We start from the raw sequence: 10,916 nt of genomic DNA on the forward strand, positions 1-10,916 counted from the left end.
TTCTTTGATATACCAAATAATGAAACTTTTTAGACATACAAAAAATTAACATTTACTAAATACGGTTATAAAAATGATGAATACATTTGTAGGATTTGATATCCTACTAGATGTAACTCGGCTTCGTTCATTTTTGAGACATAAATTCTATTCACTGCAGTTGTGTTTTTGGTAGGCATGATTAGCATGAATGTTAATTTTAACCATCATTTATGAATGTTTACACAATCATTGAACATTGAAATAACAAGCGAAATGTTAGTTTGAATGATGAAAGCCATGAAATATGTGAAGTGTTCAAAAAGAGACCATTTTTTCAGCTTGTGTAAAAAATGAGAAAATTGTTAAGTAAAATTATTGATTGTTTATCAGGAAAATGTTGAAATCTCATGTTTAGGCCTATAGTGATCATACTTGATTGCTATGTTATTGGCACTTATTGCAATATGTTTTATTCATTGCAATATTTATGTAAAACATCAATTATTATGTTGACTTAAGTTTGTAGATAAGAACTAATGGTATAGGTGATGTGAGAATGATCTCATAAGTCTTTAAAACCCCTTTTGGTATTGTGAGTTTTTTTGCTCAAGTCTTGTTCAGTTAGCTTTTGAAGATTTTCAAAGTAACTGCAAAACAAGTCCAACTGTCTAGAAAGACTATGTCAAACCCTGACCAGATATAATTTCTTGTCTTTTCAAATTACCAACTTGGCAATGGTTTTATAATAACATAGGATATTGGTTTGAACATGTTAGTGTTTTTGTATGTGGAATGAAATAGCATAAGTGGCACTAAATTAAACATAATTTATAGTTCTCATTGATATTACACATGGCCCCAAGTACATGTTGATCTAAGATTTAAGGCTTGGATGGAGCCAGGGCAAGAAAAATGCATGTTAATACATTGTACTTTCCAACACAAGAACTGTTTGTTTATTCAAGTAAATAAAGCAATCCCAACACCAAGGAACTGCAGTATTGCATAACCAGCTTAATTGACATTATGAGTTGGAGTTCAAATTGCTGCAATTAAAGGCGCATCTAGTTTTCAGAATTATTCAAACTCTGATTTAGCAACCTTAATTTAGTTATATGAACTTCTTTTGCGAAATGAAAGCTTTTTTAGATTTACAAGGACGGGTGAAAAGTATTTGCCAAATGTACTGCAACACCTGATACCTGTTGCCTAGGAATCGAACAAATTCTTGGCACTCCAAATGTTACAGTACTATTCAATTTGGAGTGCCTGAAAAGAAAGCTTCTTGATTCTACATTCAACATCTTCTTTCTGTATGACATATTGGACCAGGGAATCATGAACCTACAACCTTTTGCATCTATTGAGATAGGGAGCTATCAGGACAGTGACAGAGGACAATATAAGAATGGCCAACTGCTGCATTTATTGAGTTATCTAATGCATACAAATTAAGACGGATAAAATAATTCTAAATTTTTCCAAACTACTTCCTTAAGCATCTTGTACATGTATGTAGTTGTCTTTTACAATGATTGTTCAAAGCTACAATGGCCCTGTAGGTTAAAGATGCTCTGTCCACGGGGTAACAGGTTTTGTACATAATAGGGTTATAAGTACTGCGTTTTGATCCAGGAGGTTGTATTCGACTCAAGTAGATTTTTGCAGATTCGGACACCACAAGGCTTAAGCCGAGTAAAATCAAAATCTACAAAAAACTACCAGAATCAAATATGACTTTTCGCCATATCCGGATCAAAACGCAGTTACCACATTTTAGCCTAAAATGTTATAATTATGGGAACTACTTTCATGCGCAGTCACCCATAGGTGTTAATCCGATCTGGTCATTGTTCAGTTTAATTTCGTCCCGTCCAGACGTCCAGTATTTGACTTAAAAAAAATGGCGGCATCAGAAAATGGCGCTCGACCGAAGACAAAGGCTTCGCGAAAAGTTCAAGAGGCCATTGAGTCTCTAGTGGAAGAGAACAAGGAAATACAAGAGGAGCTTGTGAATTTGACTCAGAAGAAGGAGACCTCTTACGACTCTCTGGATGCTTTACGTCGTGAACGCTCGGTTCTACAACAGCACATAGAAGAGCGGCGTACGACGTCACAAGAGTGGTATATGGCCGTATTGCACTGGAGCGGAATATGGGTTAAAGTATTTTGTGATATGTATTGCATGTGGATTGATGATGGGTATAAAATAAAGAATAAAATTATGTTTGGTATTCCATACTCACTAGCAGTGTGATGAACTGCTGATACCATGTTATGAAATTTGATGGTCAAAGTATTTAAAAAACATTTCAATATTTCATACTTTAAAAACAATATTAATCTCATCTTAGTCTACTCAACTTGCTTTGCTACGTACAAAAGTCTGCAGCAGTTATATGAATAGCATAAGACAGAAGGCAGTGCCTAATATTTATCAACAGCACTAAGTTATCATGGTAACATGTTATATGAATTGAATACCAAGCACAAATTAAGAGGGAGAAAATAATTCTTCACTTTTTAAATAAAAACTACTTCCTAATAGCATTGTGTACATGCAGTATGACATAGGTGTACAATGTAGATGTATTTTACAAAGATTGTTTAAAGTATTGGCCTGTGGTTTAAAGTTCCCCTGAAAAAGAGACGACAGGTTTTCTATATAGTATATAATTACATCATTGAAAATCTTCTCTGAAACTGCAAATAACAGTCCTTTGATATAAAAGGAATTGATCAAATTAAAGAAGTATGTGTGCCAACCACGTAAATTAATTTGTACAAGTCTGATTTAACGACTTTGAGAAATTCAAAAGAACTATGACTTTATCTGATTTAACGCTTTAGCCCCCTCCCCCCTCACTCTACACACACTTAACTAAATATTTCAAATTTCCTTTGCAGCTTGCAAGCAGTTTTAGTCTAAAGTTTAAGCTAGCCCATTAAACAGTCACCCCTTGTGATGTGAGCCGATTTTTTCAATGCTTAGAACAAAAAAAAAACAGGAGTTGTCACCGGAATGCCACAGGTGCCCCTGACTGTGCCGTGTCAGGCGGATAATGTCTTAGATACTCGTGTTGGATAAGCGGATTGATTTCATAATCGATAATCGAATCAAATTATATGTCCATAAATATCGATATAAAACATATCAAATATGTTCATTTCAACCTCAAATTGTTTTAGCCCAACATATTGAATGTCAGAAGAACAAGAGAATTAGTTTGTGTACGTCCATAGCACCAACTCGGATATGTGAAACGCCTCAACAAATGGTATTGTGCAAGCGTATGTCAGATATAGGAGCTTCGATGCAAATGGACTATTGATGATCATTATGTCGCCCATGTTGGATGCCCGTCGACGATTACTCGATTATATTCGATAATCGCGCCGCGTCATTACTATATATGATGAACAATTTGAGTCTGACATGAATTTTGGCACATCGTAGTCTAGTGGTAACACACTTGACTGTCAATCCAGGGATCGCAGGTTCGATTCCCCGCCTCATCACTAAAAAGTACAAACCGTCTTCCAGGAGGGACGTTAAATGGGGCCCCGTGTGACAGTGCTATACACTGGTACACGTTAAAACAACCAGGGAAGCTCATACCTGGGTCCCTGGGGTGCGGAAACATTTGGCGGGGATTTTACCCGGGCCTGGACCGAAAGTCAGAGTCCCTGCTATTTCCCGGGGGGGGGGGGGGCGTTACTCTCATCACAGGATGAAAGTTCACCTACCAGTGTTATTCTGCAAAAGTGGTTGACAACAAAGATAGACTCGTTGAGTTTAAGTTGAAATATCTTCAGGGGCTACGTTTATCATGTAGATGTACAACATTACTTGTATACTGCTTGATGAACGGGACACAATGACATGCAGAATTAATTCGTGACGATCGTTTTCATAGTATTTTGACTTGAACGTGTTTTGGCTACCGAAGAGGGAACTTCCTAACGCTTCTCTCCCACACGCACTAATAATAGCGACCTTTACCAAGCTTCGCGCATGATTTCATTCCACCTCCGCCGTCACCGCGTGTAGCCATATACCTAGCTGATTGAATATATTACGGAATGCCGTAAGGGCCATCGCCTATGATCGTAGTTTCGTGATTTCGCGTTTTCATCATCATACTATCGAGTTTCGCGTTTCAGATCAACTGATTCATAGGCGATGGCCCTTGCGGCATTCCGTTATATATATAGGTATGACGTCACCATTGCGTCATATGTACTTCGTTGTGTGGAAAATTCTCAATAAAAAAAATGTTTTTATGACTGATAGACATGTTTTCACATGCTCAATACACTGCAAATCAAAAATATCATTATTCCTGAAACTTTTATACCTTGAGTATCTATTATTGCTTGATTTATCATTTAGAATAGAGATTTAAGCATAACTGCTGCCCTATAGTTCAAAGGTCATTTTTGAAGAACTGACATTGCGGACTGTGCAATTTTTAGAGTTTGTTTTTCAAGTGGAGGGAGTTTTCTTAGGAATAACTTGACCCCCCCCCCCCTTTTTATTGGCTTAAAAGGTAATTTAAAGATTGCACTTTAAGAATATATATGTTTATCATAGTCTGTATTCGCTCGAAATGCCTTTAAATGTTGTCTAAAAATAATCATTTCACATTGAATTATAGAGGAAATGACAATGGTGGTGTGTAACCTAAACGTTTATAAACTTTGTCAATTATCGACGGGAGGTAAAGGGGAGCTACTGCCACAAGGGATATATCGCTAGCGAAGGATGGGTTACCTGCCTTTAGGCACATTACTGCGCATTCATAATAACTGTGTTTTTTTTACTTCATAAAAAATATCTTCATATATAATCATACAAAAACATGGTATACAGTAAAAAACACACGAAAAAAACAATAACAAACAACTGGAATCAAATGTTTCATCTTTAACGAGCTTACTTCCTGTTACAGTCCTTTCCATGTTAGATATTGAATTGTTATGCAATAGGTTAGTACAAAATGAGGCGGGGCACAAAAAGGTTTTTGAAAGACGTACTGGTATTTTATGTTTGAGTACTGTTTTTTTAGCGTGACCAAGATCTGATCGATGTAGAATAAGTACAAAAGCAAGTTGAAAGAACTCAACTTTGAAGCACAGAACCGTCCGGACGTTTGTTATATCTGGTGCAGTCCATGTGTGCGTTCTACAAATTTCCACTAATATAGACATTTATGAGGTTGCGTAGATTTTCCTTTGAATCCTTTTGTCCGATCTTGACAATTACAAGTGAGATCAAAGTTCATCTAGCTTTCAAATGCATTTACTCACACATCAGCTGGGGCGATGGGCCATGTGTATTTTAATTCCTGGAAAATGCTCACACACGGATTTTGTTTTCTCTATTAAATAGCGAATAATTATGGTAGGACACAGTTTCAAAATATTTCTGGAACTCATTTGCCCCGTACGAGTTAACATTTTCAATTAACAATTCACTTAACACTATCAACTAATAATCAATTCATCGCATGTGTTAGCTTTCCATTTTTTTTCGCTTTTGCGTTTTTCAATATTGCATTTTATCTAATTCTGTTGTCGAATGGTCACACTCTTCTTGTTTCTGTCTCTATATTCGCCAAAACATTGCTTTGGCAATTTTGTATTCACGGTAATTCAGGATCGTAATTACTTCCTCAAGGCCGACCCGACGCCATCCGGATGCTTTGTAGATGGATGTCTTGCTATAGTGACTTGTTTTTGTTGTCCCAGAAGGGTTTCGTCCGCTTATTATAACTGCTGAAACGTAGACTGGACATGGCCGCGTTTATCGCGTCTGTGCTGAGAGAATTTAGAAAGTCCGGGTCGCAGTACTCGACTAGCTGTTTTTAAGATGCACTTTACTTTATTTTGAATTGTACTGTTGTATTGTTCAACGTGATTGTTATTGCATTGATTAGTAAGCAATATTCTATTTTTAATTTATAAACAGAGCTTACGAACAAAAAAGCAAAAAATAAAACAACAGAAAATGTTATCGATGTATTGTTAAAAGGTCGAAACGAACGATTTTATACAAAGCCTAATAAAAAAAGAAGATAAAAAGCCTACCTACCCTACCTAATTTTAAAAGAGTGTAACCCTAACAAAACCATTTTTTGCCGTACGAACAATCAAAGGGCCGTTACTCAGGGAAACATTGCACGACTTTAAGCTTCCTGTGATGCTTCAGCAACTTGAAATCCTTCTAGCAATTTAAGAGGCAACGCACATACATATTGTGACAACCGTGTACATACGGACACACAGACAGACCTGTAGGTGAAAAATACAACTTCAAAATGTCTCATTCAACCATAACAGGGTTTAACATCAATCTGATTAAATAATTGCATTCATATCTGAATGTATACTGTCAGTAACCCTTTTGGACCACCATACTAAATTTACAAGTAGTCGGATTCTATTTTTAGAAATACAACATTTTCAGAAAATTGCATCGTGCCTGCGATATACACAAAGCGCGTCACACAAAGTGTTAACACTACAGCGAAGAATTGAGGTGTTGTTTTAAACGCACTTCATAACTAAAGCACTATGGGAGGGATTAGAGTGTTGTGTTCATCTTTGTGTATTTTGATGTCCTGTAAGTATCTTTGACTTTTTGTCCCGTAGTGTCAGTACAGTATATTAATTAGTTATTTTAATTTCCATTTCTTTTCCGTATAACACGTCTATTATTTTAGACTGGGGGGGGGGGGGGGGGGGTCAACAGCCTGGTTCAACTATAAGTGTATGTGTATCTGTATTATATTATAAATGTCTCATTGTCAAAACTGTCATTAAATATGAATAATATGTTGATTTTTGTCTCTGAGAACAAAAAAGGTAGCTCTGGCTGTGTTTTTTTTACCTTAAATGAAAGGGGCCGTTAATTAACGGCCCTTCCCCTTGGAAAATAAGCCTTGTTTTCCACATGCTACCGTGTTTAAGAACGTCTTTATTTGTATTTACTCTCTCACTCATTATTTCGACCGTATCTAGACTAGAGACGACTTTGATCCGGTGAATGTGGTCGAGATTGTATCATATAAGAATTACATGCGCCTCAATTTTAGAAAATCGGGATCAAATGTTGATTTCCCGAAAATTGTTCGAGGTGAGGCAGTGTATAATAAAACATTTTGTACATGTTCAGCCAATGGAACGGCATATGCCTGTAATAAATACTACATTTTATTGTTTTAGAATGTTTTCAAGCTACCTGTGCTACCACAGCTTTAGTGGTCAACAGGTTAATCGATAAATAAGTGACTTGCCTATTTAGTAGGTAGTATACACAAGGAAAAGGGGACCATTAAAAGTTAAAGGTTGTTAGTATGTACTTATAATATTAAAACGTTATGCGACTGTGTAGCAGCAAACCATTTATTGTTGTAAGTACATACTACTACGGCCTTCAAAAACCATTCGGTTCGGGTAACCGAAATAGGCCCCGACCCAACCGTTTCATAGTCAGTTTGTGTTTATATGTATATTAAAACCTTTAGATCTGTTTAGTCACTGGCATTTGAATAAAATAAATATTGCTCATCAACATGTGAAACTGGGCCAGACAATACTTTAATTTGACGAGAATAAAAATGGACTGATTTTAGCGTGTGTTAATACAACAAATCTGAATATTCTGTTCGTATGAAGTCTCTTCTATCAGTCCAGTCATTTGCTGTTCGATATGCTAAATAAAACTCACGTTACTGAGTCTGTTTCATGTGTGTTTCACGAAATCCGGCCACTTTTTTGTGTGGGTAATGTTAGTCCGTTGTTTTACAGGCTGGGCCGTGTATGGTTCCGACTGTTGCTCGAGTTACACGGACCCGAGCGGCACGTAGCACGCATCCCAGCTGTGTCAGGATTACTGCTGTTGGAACCTTGACCTCACCAATTATAAGGTGTGCTGCAGCAACCCCCTTCGACAGGTCCCCTCTTCTGCCCGTGACCAAGAGGCCTGCGCCGAGAGCTGGATCACCGAACACATGTTAGTATACTGCACTGAATACACAATTACATCGATACTGATAAAGGGCTTCAATTAAAACGTTTGGTATGCATCGAACAATTTGGGAAAAGTGTACGTATTTGTGAAAACATTAAATTGTGTGTTTAAAAACCATAAAGAACATTAAAGGCTCTTTGTTACATAATTGTTCGGGTTTCTACTTCAAAAAAACATTGTTAGAGAACTGTATGTAATAATGATTATCATGTGTAGTGATCGTTATTTTCATTCAAAATAGAAATGCAAATAAAATATTAGTTTTTAACCACTTATATCATGGATTTTTATCGATACATACTAGCAGGGTGACTTTATCACCTTTGTTCATTGGGTCGTTGTTTTCATGAGTATAAATTTTGCTTGCATACAAATAACATAACTTAAACTGAAAACTTGTAGCTGGGTGCCAATCGTGTCCGGGTTGGTGTTGCTGGGCCTGATTGTGTTGTGCTGCTGCTGCTGTTGTGGCTGCTGCTGCTGTCGGAGGGATCGCACCGTAATTGTGCAATCCCCGGGAGCCCCTCGTGAGTACATTGCTGTAGTGGATCATAGAAAAATGACCAGTCTGGCTCTTAGGACAAAGCTATTTAATAAAGATAGGCCATTATGTTTATATTATTTGATATCCGTGTAATAATAAATTGAAATATCAAAATACGCCGCACTTAATTGACCCACTAGCTCCGCCCTTTGTTCGTGTAGACAAGTGGTTATTTTGGCGCGAAAATGAAAACGCCCAGGCGTAAGTTCCATTAAATGAGTGTCGGTAAATGATAAATTGTCGCGACTTTGTGAATATGTTATTAAAGAAAATAAAATTGATTGACGTTTGTACAGAAATGGAAAAGCACCGAAACATAAACTTTTTTAATACTTTCCGTCTAGCAATCAATAAAGGATGTTTACTTGTAAAGATATGTCCGTGTTGCATTCAATAGCACAAAGAACACCGCATTCCTGTAATTCAATACCCCTCTATTAGAACCCCTCTACTGTATTATGTACACTATTATTTCATTGCTACAAATAAGCGACTCAGACCCAAGTTGTTCGTGCACCGTATTTCATTTTCAAGGCCTTGTAAATGAAGCGGTTCATGAATAGCTTACCTGAGTTTTAACAATTAACAATGACTCGCTGACAGTGAATATATGACAAATAAATCATTCTTACCATGTGAAATATTTTAATGTGTAATATGTAGTGTATGAACTATAACATGTACGTAATGGTCGTTTGTCACTGAATCACCATGTTGTAGTTCAATACAGCTCAAGAATAAGTACGTTTTATCATGCAGAAACGAGCGTTGTGATGTCCAACCAGACCAATATGATGCACGCCGGATATAACCAGTAGAACCACTTCCGGTCAGAACACGCGATAACCATCTTCACAAGCGCCTTATATGAAGCATTCCGACAATTGGTTGGATAGGAACATGTACATACTGATAACAATAATTATGTGTGTGAGGACAATTTTGTATTTCTTTGTGTTCTCAATGTTGGCTTTGTAAGAACAGTTTTCTTATCAGTTGGGACATTTAGGTGAGGTCAGTCAAGTTGTAAATTTAATTGATTCGTTCGCTTTTTATGGGGCTGTTATCATCTCATTGTTACCATGGTTTGGTGTTTAATGGAACGACATCGTAATATTAACCTTATACATGGCATATCATCACAATGCTTTCGTATGACAAGGAAACTAGCCGTTCGTTTGACAAGGAAAATAGACGTTCGTTTTACAAGGAAACTAGCCGTTAGCCATTTTCTTAGACGATGACTAGTTTTACTGCAAAACGGCAGCATTTATAAACACGCACTTAATCGTTGTAGTATGGAAGGTACAGATGTCCTGATGTTTGTGTACCAGAGTTTAAACACGTTCATACAACATGGAAGTTAAGACGTTGAACTATCTAATCCTTGGATTGGTTCCAGTATTTAAAACTAATAAGGAAATATTACAAAAGGCTAACGGTTTCAAACGAATTTGTCTTTTTAAATAGTTAAAACAGACGGGTTTTATTTTCACCCGCTAACGAGTTGACGGACTGTGCCCTTTTTACCAACAATCATTGATGTTATCATGCCATTGTTTCTAATAACAGAAATAATTTTCACCATTTAGTATCATCTGAATAATACGTTTGGGGAGTGTGTGCGTGTGTGTATGCGGATGAAATAATCCTGTATGTACGTGTATGTCATTTATATGAAGCGGTTATAACCATGCCTAACCAATACAATGTAAACCATCTGTAGTTACTTCTCTTATGTAGTTAATAAACTGTCTTTAGTATATCAGAGTTGTTACAATTTATTACCAATAATGCATTTTATACACGAGAGCGTAGTTCGCTTCGGATATTTTGCAAGAACAAAAATCAGGAGTTGTCACCGGAATGCGACAGGTGCCCCTGACTGTGCCGTGTCAAACGGATAATGTCTTGGATACTCGTGTCGGATAAGCGGATTAATTTCATAAGCGATTATCGAATCAAATGTATATGTCCATACTAAATATCGGTATAAAACTTATCAAATATGTTCATTTCAACCTCTTTTTTGTCTGTTATATTTGAAAACTTGCCCAACATATTGAATGTCAGAAGAACAAGAGAATTAGTTTGTGTACGTCCATATCACCAACTCGGATATAAGTAACGCCTCAACAAATATTATTGTGCAAGCGTATGTCAGATATAGGAGCTTCGATGAAAATGGACTATTGATGATCACTATATCATCCGTCGACGATTACTCGATTAAATTCGATAATCGCGCCGCGTCATTACAATATACGATGAATTTGAGTCTGACATGAATTTGGGTGCATCCGTAGTCTAGTGGTAACACAATTGACTGTCAATCCAGGGGACGCAGGTACGATT

General features: G+C 36.8%; 1 pseudogene; it reads left to right on the top strand.

Moving 5' to 3' along the window:
* Window positions 1-1,885: 1,885 nt before the first annotated feature.
* On the top strand, window positions 1,886-10,324 carry LOC128226269 (uncharacterized; annotated as a pseudogene).
* Window positions 10,325-10,916: the final 592 nt, after the last annotated feature.

The sequence above is a fragment of the Mya arenaria genome, chromosome 3 (genome assembly GCF_026914265.1).
Source record: "Mya arenaria isolate MELC-2E11 chromosome 3, ASM2691426v1".
NCBI classification, from domain to species: Eukaryota; Metazoa; Mollusca; class Bivalvia; order Myida; family Myidae; genus Mya; species Mya arenaria.